The 15560-nt window shown below is 36.3% G+C and overlaps 1 long non-coding RNA gene across 1 annotated transcript; it reads right to left on the reverse strand.

The window, feature by feature from the left end:
- Positions 1–1473: 1473 nt before the first annotated feature.
- On the reverse strand, positions 1474–8078 carry LOC307195446. Its single transcript, XR_013830841.1, has 3 exons — positions 7948–8078; positions 2889–3063; positions 1474–1778 (listed from the first exon to the last, which is right to left on the reverse strand). It is a non-coding gene; the product is annotated as an uncharacterized lncRNA (long non-coding RNA).
- Positions 8079–15560: the final 7482 nt, after the last annotated feature.

Genomic DNA, 15560 nt, shown 5'->3' on the forward strand with positions numbered 1-15560 from the left:
CTATTCTTCACATTTTACAGGCTTGGCTTAAAATAGCTACATTCAATACCCATATTAAGTACATAGTCCACCTAATTAACAATGCACACCTCAACTATCCTAAATATAATTTAGAGAAATTCATTTATCCAAGGTTTTACTAGTGAATTCAGAAACCTCCCCATAAGTTCCTTCTAACACAAGTTTGGGAAGCACTGTGGCATTTACCTACAAACCCAATACAGTGTTGCAATATTTTCTACAAGTCTGAGAAGGCAGCTCTAATTGATGAAGTACAGTTCCTAGACTATGTAATCGGGCCAAAGATCAATTTTCTGTCCAAAAGATAACAGGACATAAAGAACACACAGAAACAAGATGGCTCTTTCCAAGGAAAGGGATCAATACTACAGTCTACTTCCTCCCACCCCATCTTATTTCTGAACCACTGCAGAAGAATAGAAATTCCTAATGATTTTCCTGCCTATAGCATCCTCACAGCTCGGGTATAAGGTGCACTAGAACAGGCTACATTTAGAGCAGAGAGGGTTTCCCAGGCTGTGAGGAGATCACAGATGGGCATTACCTGGGAGGCAGAAGCAGCATTATTAGCTCAGTGGGTAAAGAGAGGTGGCATTTCAATTCAAGAAAAATGAAAAGGGAAATCCCAGCCTCCTTCAAGATTCTAAATGGGCAGTTAACATTACGGAAGGGTCAAGGATGCTAAACCCAAAGTCTCCTATATCCACGCAGGAAAAAGAACAAAGCATTAAGAGCCATAAGAGAAGTCAATAGGCCAGCCTGACCACAGTTGTCAGGGAGTTCTCGGTGTCCCTACACAATCTGCGTACCCAATGTTGGATTATACGTGCTATCTATTTTCTGTGAATTAACCCTCTTAGTATAACTTTCTGGCAGAACTATATGTCCTACAATTCACATATTTCCCAGAGCGCTGCAAGGTAGCAAGAGTTGAATATGTCACCCAGCAATATTGCTGTAAACTAATGACCTGGGGGAATTCATGAAAGATTGCATAGATTACTATGCCTCAACAATAAAGTGATGAGACCGGTCTCTACAAAGCATACATAAAAATCCCATCTATCTGGATCTATCTGGTGTGCATTGACTTATGCACACATTTTAGAAGATGCGTGCAATCTTACCTGGCTCAATTCTTTCCTCTTTACAAAGCCTTCCCTTACAACAGAGCTGAACGTCCTGTTTCTGTCCTCCGGACTTATTTTGCATGCCACTCATTTAGAAGCTACTATTTATGCAGCTACTAGCTTTTATCTTGTTATGCTTTTTCTTTTATACATTCTAAAGCACTCTCTCTTCCTTTTCTTTTTTTTTTTGCGGTACACGGGCCTCTCACCGTTGTGGCCTCTCCCATTGGCTCCGGACGCGCAGGCTCAGCGGCCGTGGCTCAGCCGCTCCGCGGCATGTGGGATCTTCATATGGACATAACATATCTTGTTATGTCCATTCACAACTGCCTTCCCATTGTTAATCTATTATTGCATAACAAATTACCCCAAAACCTAGCAGCTTAAAACAATATTTATTATTTCACCCAGTTTTTGAGAGTCAGGCATCTGGTCATGGCTTAGCTGGGTGGCTAACTCAGTGTGGCTCATGGGGGTTCAGCAGAGCTGGCAGTCAAGGATCTAGTCATCGGAAGTCATTACCTGGGCTGGTTTAGTTCCTCACTAGCTGAAGACCTCAATTCTTCACCATGTGGACCACTGCATATGGTGGCTCATGACAAAAGGAGCTTCATCTAGAGCAAGCTGCTGAAAGAGAGAGAGAGCAGGGGTATAAGCAAGCGGGAAGCCATGGTTTGTTTTATAACGCAATCTCAGAAAAGACAGGATCATCACTTCTACCATGGTCTATTATTCACATAAACCATGTGGGGAGAGATGACACAACTGTGGGAATCCAGGCGACAGGGATTGTTGGGACCCATTTAGCAATCAGCTACCACAAAAACGGTTTCTTTCTACCACTCCCCCTGTCAGAGATTCTAACATGAGACCTTGCTTGGAATGAGTCAATTAATATTTGTTATATATATGATTATCTCCCATATCCTCAAACTATATAATTCAGTTACTCTTTCATTCTTCACCAAGCGTCACTGCATTTAAACACATTGATAATATAACATAAAAATATTCACAATCTGTTTATTAACAATTACAGTAATTTGACTAGAACTGAAATGATAGAGGTACAGTTTTACCATGAACAAATGACTTTTAGTTAAATTATTCAGTCTCATTTTGTCTTTATTTCTAAATATTTATTCCTACAAGAAATATTTATTGACCATCTACTAGCTGCCAGGGACATGAAACTACTATACACTTCGATGAATATTATGGTAAGGAAAATAAAGAGTCATGTGGACTCATGAATCAGAGAATACTTTTCTCTATAATATTTAGCAAAATCGAAAAATATGAAATGTAAGATAAAAAACAAGCCTATAAATATGCTATCATTTCGAAGAAAATTAGGTTATGTTTCTACAAGCTTGCGAAAGCATTGATTGTACTAAAATTTGTGACAATTGGATCTCCTAGTAGAAACACAGATACGAGTTCCCACATATACTATTATTAAAAGGGATAAAAATGAGCATAGAGTAACATGAAGAAGCTGTACTAGCAGATGTTCATAATCCTCCAACTAGTCATCTCATTTTCTTTCATAAGAGATCTCGATACTGCTCAGATTTCTACCTTTCTCCACACAATTCAGAGCCTTAAGGATTGTACTGATAAGTTTTATTTGAGTGCTTAGTTCAAATTATCAGTTTTCCATTTAGCCTGAAAATTTCATGGATACAGTGGCAAGGTTGGCCTTAGGAAAAATTTGGAATTAAGTGTGACACTTACCCTCTGTAGTGGATTAAACAGAGGTCTCCAGAAGATATGTTTATGTCCTCTTCCCTGGCATCAGTAATTGTGACATTATTTGGAAAAAGACCTTGCAGATGTAATAATTAGGTTTAAGATGTCGAGATGAGATCCTCCTGGATAATTGGGCCCAAAATCCAATGACAGTTTCCTTCTAAGAGACACAAAGGAGAGACACACAGAGAAAAAAGGAGAAGTTATGTGAAGATAGTGGCAGAGACTGAAGTTATGAAGCCATGGAAGTTAAGAAACTCCTGGAGCCACCAGAAGCTGGAAGAGGGAAGAAAAGTTTCTCTCCTGGAGACTTCAGGAGAGAACAAAGCTCTGTGATAACAGAACACAAATCTACCAGTTTCAGACTTCTGGCCTCCAGAATGGTGAGGAAACAAATTTCAGTTGTTTTAAGCCAAGCAGTTTGTGGTATTTGTTACAGCAGCCCTAGGAAATTAATACACCTTCCAACCTAAATAGTGTCCCAAAATTAATTTACATGGTTTTTTTTTTGCAGTAAGCTCAGCCTTTCCTAAAGCCAACACCAATAAATGCCAACACCTGCACTAACCCGTCTCCATGCCAACAACTTCAGGAACCCTTCCAACACCAACACCTGCACCACTCAGGATGCTCTTCTCCAACAGGGATGAGCCAGCCCATCAGCAAACTAATTCAAGCAATTGGTTAATGGGTATAGCTACATCAATTGATTCATTACTGTGCTACCTTTTTCAGATGACATAATTAGAAACGAGACCTTTCTAACGGTCCCATTTTCACTGTATTAACAGACTCAGAGCAGGTCAGTGTTTAATGAACTCAGCTCTCACCACTTTGCAGAAGATGAATGAAAGAAAATATTTCAGTAACAGAAACATATTGTCTGGACTTCCCTGGTGGCACAGTGGTTAAGAACCCGCCTGCCAATGCAGGGGACACGGGTTCGAGCCCTGGTCCGAGAAGATCCCACATGCCGTGGAGCAAATAAGCCCGTGTGCCACAACTACTGAGGCTGTGCTCTAGAACCTGTGAGCCACAACTACTGAGCCCACGTGCCACAACTACAGAAGCCCGGGTGCCTGGAGCCTGTACTCCGCAACAAAAGAAGCCACCACAATGAGAAGCCTGCGCACCTCAACGAAGAGTAGCCCCTGCTCGCCGCAACTAGAGAAAGCCTGCGCGCATCAGTGAAGACCAAACACAGCCAAAAGTAAATAAATAAATAAAAATTTATTAAAAAAAAAAAACATATTGTCTGAAAGGAAGTTGCGACAAGAGTAGAGAATGAGAAAAACAAGGCGGATACTGATTGAAAGCTTGCAAAGTAGTGTTTTCCAGAGTGTGGTACAAAGAACAATAGTTTTAGAAAAAGTTCTCCAGGAAAAGTGGTTGTCTGGTCAATTAAGTTAATCTGTAATACTCTACTTTGAAAGTAAAAATATATAATGATTTCAAAATGTTATGTTGTTTAAAAATAAGAGGAAAAATAGAGAGAGAGACAGAGAAAGACAGAGAGAGACAGAGACTCAGCTTGATCATCCCAGTACATATAGTGGTTACTAGTTTGGGTTATTGTATCAAAGTAGAAAAACTTTGCAGTAACATAGACAAATCTGTTTCTAATCCACTACTTAACTAGTTAAGTAATCTTCAGCAAATTACTTAGTAGTTTTAGTTTCCTCACACGTAAAATAAGGAAATAATGCCTATTAAGTTATCTTGTAATCATTTGTTATAATTCATGTGAAACACCTGTACTTCTTAAATGAGATGTTTCCTATAGCCATAAATTCTCCGTAAATGGTTACTATTATGTTTTGTTATTTTTGTGGTTATTATGGTGGTCAGTACCACCATATGGTAGCCAGCATCCCCGCTGCCACCCATTACATGCACGGAAATGCAATTATCTGTAAGAATATTGCTTCAAAATAAAAATAATAAAAATAATCCCAGCAGAGATAGCAAAGTAGAGAGGGCTATTGGTTCAGCAGTGGAAAGCTCCTCAGAAAACTGAAGGAATTTATTAACATATCTAAAGAAAGCATCAATCTATCAAATAGGGCACTGCGCAGCCTGGAAAGCAGGAAAAGGAGTAAGACTAAGTTTGGCACTGATGTCCAAAGGTCCTCAAGTATTCTGGTGCTTGAGGCAAAGTCAACCTGACTGTTGAAATGACTGTGGAGTCATAGCCTTAAAATTGTCCTAAAATGACTTAAAATGTCTTTGTCCTTTTGACAAAATGGTCCTTAGTTGTAAATGTTTGTATCAAGCTACCAACCTACCTTATCCCGGTACCGTTAAATACTGGATTTATCTAACTTCCTGTACTGAGTTGAATGGTGTGCCCCCAAATTTCATATCCACTTGGAGTCTGTGAAGGTGATCTTATGTGAAAATAGGGTCTTTGCTGAGGTAATCAAGTTAAAATAAGGTTATCTGGATTAGGCTGGGCCCCAACTCCAATAGGATTGGTTTCCTTTAAGAAAAGGGAAATTTAGACACAGAAACACATAGGGAGAACTCCATGTGACAATGGGGCAGATGTCAGCAATGCAGCTACAAGCCAAGGAACAGCAATAACTGCCAAACCTGAGAAACGAGGAAGAGGCAAAAAAAAAAAAACAAAAAAAAAAACCACACAAAAAAACAAAAAAACCCAGCTTTTCCTGGAGCCTACAGGGTGTATGGCCCTGCCTACACCTTCATTTCAAATTTCTAGACTACAAAACTAACTAGACTAAATTTGTGATAATCTGTTACAGGAGCCCTGAGAAAGCACATCCTGTTCATCAAGTAGTTCTCTGGACAAACTTCCCAAGTAAGTAAACATATATGTGGAAATATTAATACTTAAGTACACATACATTTTTCCAGTTCCTTTCTCTATGATAACTGTTTTGTATTTGCAAATTTGTATTATAGCTTTTTTCCATCAACCTTATGAACTTTTTTTTTTTTTTTTTTTTTTTGCGGTACGCGGGCCTCTCACTGTTGTGGCCTCTCCTGTTGAGAAGCACAGGCTCCGGACGCGCAAGCCCAGCGGCCATGGCTCACGGGCCCAGCCACTCCGTGGCATGTGGGGTCTTCCCGGACCGGGGCACGAACCCATGTCCCCTGCAGTGGCAGGCGGACTCTCAACCACTGCGCCACCAGGGAAGCCCTACCTTATGAACTTTTTAAACACAATCTGCCACTGAAAGATAAACCTGCTCTTATAGGATGTGGACAGTAACAGGTTTCTGAAGGTACTATCCTATGGCAGGAGATAATGTATGAAGCCCCTCTTTAGAGCCTCTAGGGCTTGTGGTCTTGCTCTTGCTGATCCCAGTTCTCTGCTTGACACCATATGCCCCTCCTGATACCTTTGTTGGCAGAGCAGCAAAGAATTTTTCTTTAATAATATTTTATTGCTACTTTCCCACTCAGAACTCCCAGATGGGTTTAATTAGCACTGATGTACTGAAAAAGTGCTAAGTGACAAAGAAGTCACAAAAATAGTAACACAAACAAATAAATGTTAACATTGGTCAACTTAATCAGACATTTGAGAATATAAGATTTCTTTTTCTAAAAGCCTATGCTTTATATCTCCAAGAAATAATGTACATTTTGATATTTTGGACATAGCTGAGATGATGAAATTAAGAAACAGTTATACCAACATTTCAGTGGACAACTTTCAGATGAAACACACCAAAATAATACAAATATATTAGAATTTTGCCATAAATTTCCCAAAGAATCACTCTCACAGTATTATTATATGGAAAATATTTTTCATTCATTAATGTATTCATTCAATCAATTAAGAGACATTTCTTGAGCACTTATGATAGGCCAAGAAATATGCTAAGTGCTGGAAATACAAAATAAATAGGATATATGATCCATGCCTTCAAAGAACTTATTCTCATAGGGGAGACAGACACAAACAGATAATTACAGTAGATTGATTTGAGTGCTCTTATAAAGGTATAAACAAAGTCCTGTTATTTCCCTGAAAAAGAGAGCTAATAACTTCTTGAGGGAGGCAGGAACTGCTCATTTAGTTTCCTGGCAACATTATGCTAAACAGCAAGTATAATAGGGCCTATTGGCCAACATATCTATACATTCTAACTAATTTATTTAAATCAATATTAGTCATAGCCTTTCGAATGAATCAAGTTCTGAGCATTTGTTTTTTAATTAAAAAATAAATACCAGTAAAATTCGCATCAATTAAACCAAACTTCAGGGCTTCCCTCATGGTGCAGTGGTTAAGAATCCGCCTGCCAACGCAGGGCACACGGGTTCGATCCCTGGTCTGGGAAGATCACACATGCCACAGAGCAACTAAGCCCATGCGTCACAGCTACAGAACCTGTGCTCTCTAGCTGGCAAGCCACTACTACTGAAGCCTGCACGCCTAGAGCCTGTGCTCCGCAAGAAGAGAAGCCACTGCAGTAAGAAGCCTGCTCTCTGCAATGAAGAGTAACCCCCACTTGCCACAACTAAAAAAAAAGAAAGCCCACATGCAGCAACGAAGACCCAACACAGCCAAAAATAAATAAATAAATACATTTATTTATTTAAAAAAAATAGATAAACTTCATTTCCATGCTCATCATTTTCTAAGAAAATCTCTGATAACTCAGTTGATTTATCTCATCAATAAATATTTTGCCCTGCATGCACATAGATTTCCTTTACCAAATAAGTTAGAAAGTGAAGCAAGGGACTTCCAGTTTCAGTCCTGATGTGTAAAAAGCTTAAAAGTTATAACTGCCATTCTCATAGCAAGTAAAATCTGAAAAAAACAAAAATCAACAACTCTTCTTTAAACTATAAAAGAACTGAGACTGTTAGGCAAACCACCATCCACCCCAAAATCTGGAGAGACAGGTGGATAGTAGCCAAGATATGTTTACTTGGAACAGAAACTATAAACTGGTAGGAATACTTGAAGGTAATTTTGACAAATTGCTGAGAATAAGTGTCAAACTGAGAAACTACTGAGGACCACTCACAGGAAGCAAACATATGTGTGTGGGGGTTTTACCTTCAGGAATCTCACCAGGTTCTCATGGTGAAGAGCCAAGAAAAATCCAAATCTCTGGACCTGCTCTGAAAGACACGTCAAAAGAAGTTCTTCAGGGAGAAGAAAAATGATAGAGTTCAGGAACTCATATCTACACAAACAAAAAGGAGTATTAGAGAAGGAATGAATGAAGATAAAATATAATTTAAAATAATTTTCCTTCTTACTTGCTCTAAAAGATAGCCATTTGTTTGAAGTATAATAATAACAATATTGGTGATTATAGCATGTGCAAAAGTGAAATGGATGTCAGGAATTTCTTAAGGTATGTGGGGCTGGGGATTGGGCATATTCTATTATGAGGTATTTGTCTTACCTAAGAAGTGATATAGCATTATTTCAATGTGGACTGAATCAGTTGTAAATGTATATTTCAAACAGCAGGGCAAAGACTAAAATATCTTTGAAAGAAGTATAATCGATATGCTAAGAGAAGAGATAAAATGAATCACATAAAATGCTCAATTAAAACAAGAGAAGGAAGGAAAAGAGAATAAAGAAGAAGCAAAGAATAACTGCAGCAAATAAAAAACAATTACAAACATTAGATATTAATCAAGCTATATCATAATCACATTAAATGTGAATGTTCGAACTACACCAATCACAAGGCAGAAACCGTCAGAATGGATAAAAGCAAAAGACCCAACTGTATACTATCTATAAAATCCCACTTTAAATATAAAGATTTGGGTAGGTTAAAAAGTAAATGGATAGATTAAGTTATATTATATTAACACTAATCAAAAAAAGGTGGAGTAACTACATTAATTTGTGACAAAACAAACTTCAGAGCAAGGAAAATTATCAGGGATAAAGAGAGATATTATGTAATGATAAAGATGGCAATTCTCCAAGAAAATATTATTAATCCATAAGGTATATGCACCTAGAAACAAAGCATCAAAATATATGAGGCAAAACTGATAAAACTGCAAGGAGAAATAGACAAATCTACTATTTTAAAAGACTTCAATACCCCTCTTACCAGTAATTGATAGATTAGACAGGCAGAAAATCAGTAAAGACATAGTAGATCTAAGAAAACACTCAGTTAACTTGATCTAATAGACACTTATAGAATACTCCATCCCACAAGAGCAGAATACATATTTGTCTCCACCTCACATGGAACACTCACCAATATAGACAACAGGCTTGGCCACAAAACAGAACTTAACAATTTAAAAGAAGAGAAATCATAAAAATTGTGTTTTCAGCCACTTGAAATTAAAAGAGAAGTCAAGAGCAGAAAAATAGCTTACAAAATCTCAAAATATTTGGAGATTAAACAGCAACACACTTCTAAATAATGTAAGGGTCAAAGAAGTCTCAAGAGAATTTTTTAAATATTTTAATTAAATCAAAATGAAAGTAATACTTATCAAAATTTGTGAAATGCAGCATAAGCAGAATTTAGAGTGAAATAAATGGTAGTAAATGCATATACTAGAAAGCAAGAAAAATATAAAAGTATTAAACCTTAGGAAACTAGAAATAGAAGAGCAACTTAAGCCTTCTTAAAGCAAGCAGAAGAAAAGAAGAAAAATAAAAACTGCAGAAATCGATAAAATTTAAAATGAGAAAACAATAAAAAAATTAACAAACCCGAAGCGTGGTTCTTTGAAAAGTTCAATAAAATTGGTAAACTTCTGTTATGGGTTGAACTGTCTGTCCTCCAACCTCCACCCCCTGCCAAAATTCATATGTTGAATCCTAACACCCAGTACCTCAGAATGTAAACTAATGTGGAAATAGGGTCATTGCAGATGTAATTAGTTAAGATGAGGTCATACTGGCGTAGGGTGAGCTCCAATATAATAAGACTGATGTCCTTATAAACAGGCAAAACTTGCACACATACATTTATACAGAGAAAATGATCCAGGAAGTTATGCTGCCACATGCCAAGGAACTACCAGAGGCTAAGAGAGAGGCCAGGAGCAAACCCTTCCCTAGCACCTTTAGAGAGAGCATGGCTCTACTGCATATCAGTTTCAGATTTGGGGCTCCAGAACTGTGAGACAATACATTTAAATTGCTCTAAGTCATGCCAAGTTTGTGGTACTTTGTTACAGGGAAACTAATACAACCTCTAGCAAGGCTAACAAAGAAAAAAAGAAGACAAAAATTGTCAATATCAAAAATGAAAGAGCAATGATCACTACTGACCCCATTAACATTAAAAGGATAGCAAAGGTATACTATGAACAACTCGATGCCTACAAACATAACTTAAATATAATAGATCAATGATTTGGCAGGCACAATCAACCAATACATCCACAAGGAGAAAGAGATAAACTAAATAGGCCTACATCTAATAAGGAAATTGGATTGATAATTAATAACCTTCCATAAAAGAAAGCAACACACCAGATGGTTTCACTAGCAGATTCTACCATACATTTAAGGAAGAAGTTGTCAATTCCCCACAATTTCATCTAGAAAATAGGAACTGAGGGAACACTTCCTAATTCATTCTAAGATCAGCATTACCCTAATACAAAAACCAGATAAAGACATAACAAGAAAAGAAAACTACAAGTCAATATCTCTTATGAACATAGATGCAAAAATCTTTAACAAAATATTAACAAAAATAATCCCACAATGAATAAAAACAATTATACACCACAACCAAGAAGGAATTATTCCAGGTATATGAGGCTGATTCACCTTCTGGAAATCAAATAATGTAATCCACTACATCAACATGCTAAAAAAAATCATATGAACATATCAGTTGATAAAGACAAAGCATTTGACAGCATCCAACACCTAATCATGATGAAAACTCTCAGCAAAGTAGGAATAGAAGGAATACAGTGAAACTTCCTTAACTTGATGAAGAACATTTATTAAAACAAACAAACAAAATCCAGCTAACTTCATCATACTTAATGGTGAGAGACTGGATGTTTTTCCTCTAAAGTTGGGAACAAGGTAAGGATGTCCCTTCTTTCGAATTCTATTCAAAATCATACTAGAAGCCCTAGCAAGTGCATTAAGACAAGAAATTGAAATAACAATCTATACAAATTGGATAGGAAGAAATAAAATGGTCTTTGTGCACAGACGACATGATTGTTTATATAGAAAATTCCAAGGAGTGAAAAAACAAAACTTGGAACTAATAAGCTTACAGAATACAAGATTAATATACAAAATACTGGGAAAAATATTTGCAAAACAACACATATCTGATAAAGGACTTATATCCGAACTATACAAAGAATTCTAAAACTCTACAATAAAAAAATACAAACTAATTTTAAAATGGGCAATAAATATGAATAGATATCTCACCAAAGAAGATCTACAGATGGCAAATAAGCATATGAAAGCTGTTCAACATTATTTGTCATAACCTTCTGAAAAAGAATCAGGCAGTTGCAAATTAAATTAAGCAATTGCAAATTAAAACAACAATGAGCTATCACTACACACTTACCAGAATGGCTACAATTTAAAAAACTGACAATACCAACTGCTGACTAGGCTATGGAACAGGAACTTTCATTCTTTGCTAGTGGGGATGCAAAATGCTATAGCTACTATGGGAGATAGTTTGGAAGTTTCTTACAAAACAACACATTGTCTTACCACATGTTCTAGTAGTCACACTCCTAGATATTTACTTAACTGATCTGAAAACGAATGTCCACAAAAAAACGTGTATGTGAAGGTTTATAGTAGCTTTATTCATAATTTCAAAAGTTGGAGGCAACCAATGTCTCCTTCAGCAGGTCAACGGGTAAACAAACTATGTACATCTATACAGTGGAATATTATTCAACAATTAAATATAGAGTTATCAAGCCATGAAAATACGCAGAGGAAACTTAAATGTATATTGCTAAGTGAAAGAAGCCAGTCTGAAAAAATTTCAAATTGATGATTCCAATTCTATGACATTCTGGAAAAAGCAAAATTATAGACAGTGAGATCGATGATTGCCAGGAGTTTGGTGGAGAGGTGTTGAATAATAAAGCACAGAGGATTTTTTAGGGTGGTGAAAGTATTCTCTGTGATTTGTCAAGTTCCGTAGAACTTTATAGACAAAAAGTGAACTTTAACTTATCTAAAATCCTTTAGGAGATTGGGGGCTCTTAGAAAGGACTGCAGACTGTTATCAGATAAACTTACATTACTACATTACATTACTAAGGGAGTTGGGGGCAGGGGAAGGTGATGACCTACATAACTGGAAATGAGTGGATTCTTTGACTGTCTTCCATCTGATAAAGTTGTTTTCCATGGAGGTGCAAGTTAACAATTATGATGCTGCTATACATGTATCCTGGAATTGAACAATTATGTCAATGAATGGTGTATGATGAGAGTCAGATTTCTCACTGTTCAAGTAGGAGTTTACATACAAGCAAGGAAGGAGGTTAGAATGATCCATGTGGCAACAGACAGGAGACATCAGGATGAACTCATAGTTAGCTTAATATAGATACAGATGATTACATATAGAAATATTTACAGATATATGTATATACACAGGTTCGTATACTCACATATATTTCTTTTTTCTGTCAACTAAGAAGGCCTAAAGCAATCACATCACAATAGCAATGAGCATACCTAACATACGGATCTTGGTTTCAAAAACCTTTCTCCAGCCAAAGGAACCAGCAAAACTTGCATAAATGGCAGATTCCAGGACTGGGGCAGGAAATATACAAGACGAGTCTGGAATATCTTGTAGAGCCCAAAAGTAAGTCCTCAGAAAAACTTCACCATGATGGGGGCATGTCAAAGGGATATAGGAATCGACTGAAAGAGCTCCCAGTAGCCCCAGAAGGAACAATTTGATAAACAAAATATTTAAAGTAGTATAAAATACATTTCCATGAGGCTATGTTGATATTAATAAGTAATTGAATAAGTAAATGGAAGGGAAAGAAGAAACAAATTTTCCATGCAGAAGAATTACAGATAATTTATGAGATACTCTGCCCTAGAGGAAGGGCACATAACTTTCTACCCCTTCAGTGTGGACTGGGCATAATGACTTCCTTTCAATGAGTACAGTAGGGAAAGAGGGGTTACTAACTTCACAGTGGAGAAACCTGACAAACACTACCTCAGCCAGGTGATCAAGGTCAACATCAATAGTGATAAATTGTGTTGATAGTATGTATTATTGATATAGTATGATGAAAATGGCACTTTACCTCTGTGGTCTTCCTCCTAAAAGCCCATAACTCCAATCTCATCATTAGAAAAACATCAGACAAATTCCAGTAGAAGGGCGTTCTACTGCCTGACTAATATTCCACAAAACTGTCAAGGTCATCAAAACTAGCAAATTCTGAGGAACTGTCACAGTCAAAAGGAGTCTAAAGAGACATGACAACTAAATGCACTGTAGTATCCTGGATGGTGCCCTGGAACAGAAAAAGAACCTTAGCTAAAACTAAGGGACTCCAAATGATATGGACTTTAGTTAACAATAAGGTCAAGATTGGTTCATTAGGTGTAGCAAATGTATCATGATAACATAAGATGTTAATAATATGTGAAACTGGATATGGGGTGCATGGGAATTCTCTGTACTATCTTCTCAATTTTTCTTTAAATCTAAACTGTTGTAAAAAATAAAGTCTACTAAAAAAGAAGAAAGAAACCCACTCCTAATCATAAGAAAAGACACTACAATTATTCTAATTTTTAAAAAGTGAAACAAGGATTATACCATATGCTTTTGAGTTCTCAATGCTTTTCTACTTTGGGGAGTTCTCCCCCTCCAAATATTCCAGCAATACAGGAACATTCTCAACTGTTCCAGTCAAAAATAGTAACTTTCAAAAATGGTGAAAATCAGTCACCTTCAGTCAGCTTGACTGTCAACATAACAAGAAAACACAGCAGGTTAGAATTAGAATATCTCTTTCTCCACCTTGAGTATGTGAAAAATATACCCGTCTTTATTTTCCATAGTAATCTTGGGTGTTTTTATCTAGACATGTGTTAACTGTGTAAGATAAACGAAGGGTGGCAGAAAATAAAGGCTTTAAGTTTAGTTGCACATCAAATAGTCCCCAGACATAGTCATTAATAACAAGATGCTTGAAGTTTAATCAACCATAAGTTGCACTTCTATTCTTTTTTCATTGTAAGGATATGTTTTACAAAATCTACTTAGAATAAGAAGAAATGGTTAAAAAATAAAACACTTAAGAGAAAAAGACTTAAAAAATAATATGTGGCTTCACACTTAACATCAATTGTTTAGTTAAAAACAACGTTAATAAGTTATAATTATCAGTAACTGATAGAGTGATAAAATAAGCTATTAAAGAAATTTACTGCATATTAATCTTTAGATAAAATACTACATATTTTCAGCAATCCATTTTCTTATTATTCTAATAACATACAAGCTAAGAGGCTTTTCAGGAGCCATAACTGTATAGATATTCAATTACATTATTTTAAAGAGGAAGCTGAGGTAAATTGCTCCTTATGTCTCCTTTCTCTGACTGCATCCAAAGTCTATGCATTTTGAGGCCCAATTCTCCATCCACTTAATCCACAATTATTTGTTTAAATGCTCTAGCATTAATTGAATTCCTAAGCTCTTACAGCTTGTAGCAGTCATCCTGGAAATTGCTATGCCTTATTAGGTATTATATTGTATAGCACTATTTTAATTTTTAGAAATTATATCACTTTTTAGCCAATTGTAAATTCTCAGAAGATCAGAACCATGTGAAATACTTCTTTGATCTAGCTTCCATTACCTAATAAAGTGCCAAACACATACTGGGCATTAAAGAAATACTTTCTGATTAATGAAATGATGTGATCTAATCTACTCATTGAAGGAAGAATTTGTAAACATCAATGTTTAGTAATATATTGGCTTTATCTAAAACTAAATCATGGTTGAAAATGTTTTGCTGAGTTCCTTAATGGAATATCTTCTCTTTTTATTTTAGCAAAACTCAAATCATGTTTGAATATTTTCTTATCATTTTAACATAGAAAAGTGTATCATATAAATAAGATGTTGCATTTAAAGAACATCTTTTTGATGAACAAGTTAAATATTAACAAAAACAACTATGTAACAGACAATAAATAAAGGCTTTATATAGACTATGTTCTCTGACAATTACGCAATAAAATTAGAAATCAGTAGTAAAAGGAGTAAAAATATTCATGTCTCTGATCACCACTTTCCCGTAAAGGTAGATTATTTTTACCAAACCTCCTACTAGAAACAACTAAAAATAAAGGATAAAGTAAAAGAATAATCTTCATAAAGGCAGCACAAATCTGATGAAATATTAAGGAATTCCCAGCCTGCAATCTAAGCACAGGAGGGGAAAAGGAAGATTCTAATCCACCCTGCCATAAGGCATTTGCTCTGGCTAAACCTAGCTATGGCCTGGAAGGACCCCGAAAAGCCTAGGGACACCCATGGTGAGGACTTTGATTCGTGAGCCTACGATGTTGATTTGTGACACTAAAGGCTACACGGTTAGAGTAAGGTGAACCTAAAGTAAACCCTCTGTCACTTTGCAAGGGAGTAGGGAAGGAATCCATCCTTGAGTGCC

This window comes from Stenella coeruleoalba (assembly GCF_951394435.1).
Source record: "Stenella coeruleoalba genome assembly, chromosome: 12".
NCBI lineage: Eukaryota > Metazoa > Chordata > Mammalia > Artiodactyla > Delphinidae > Stenella > Stenella coeruleoalba.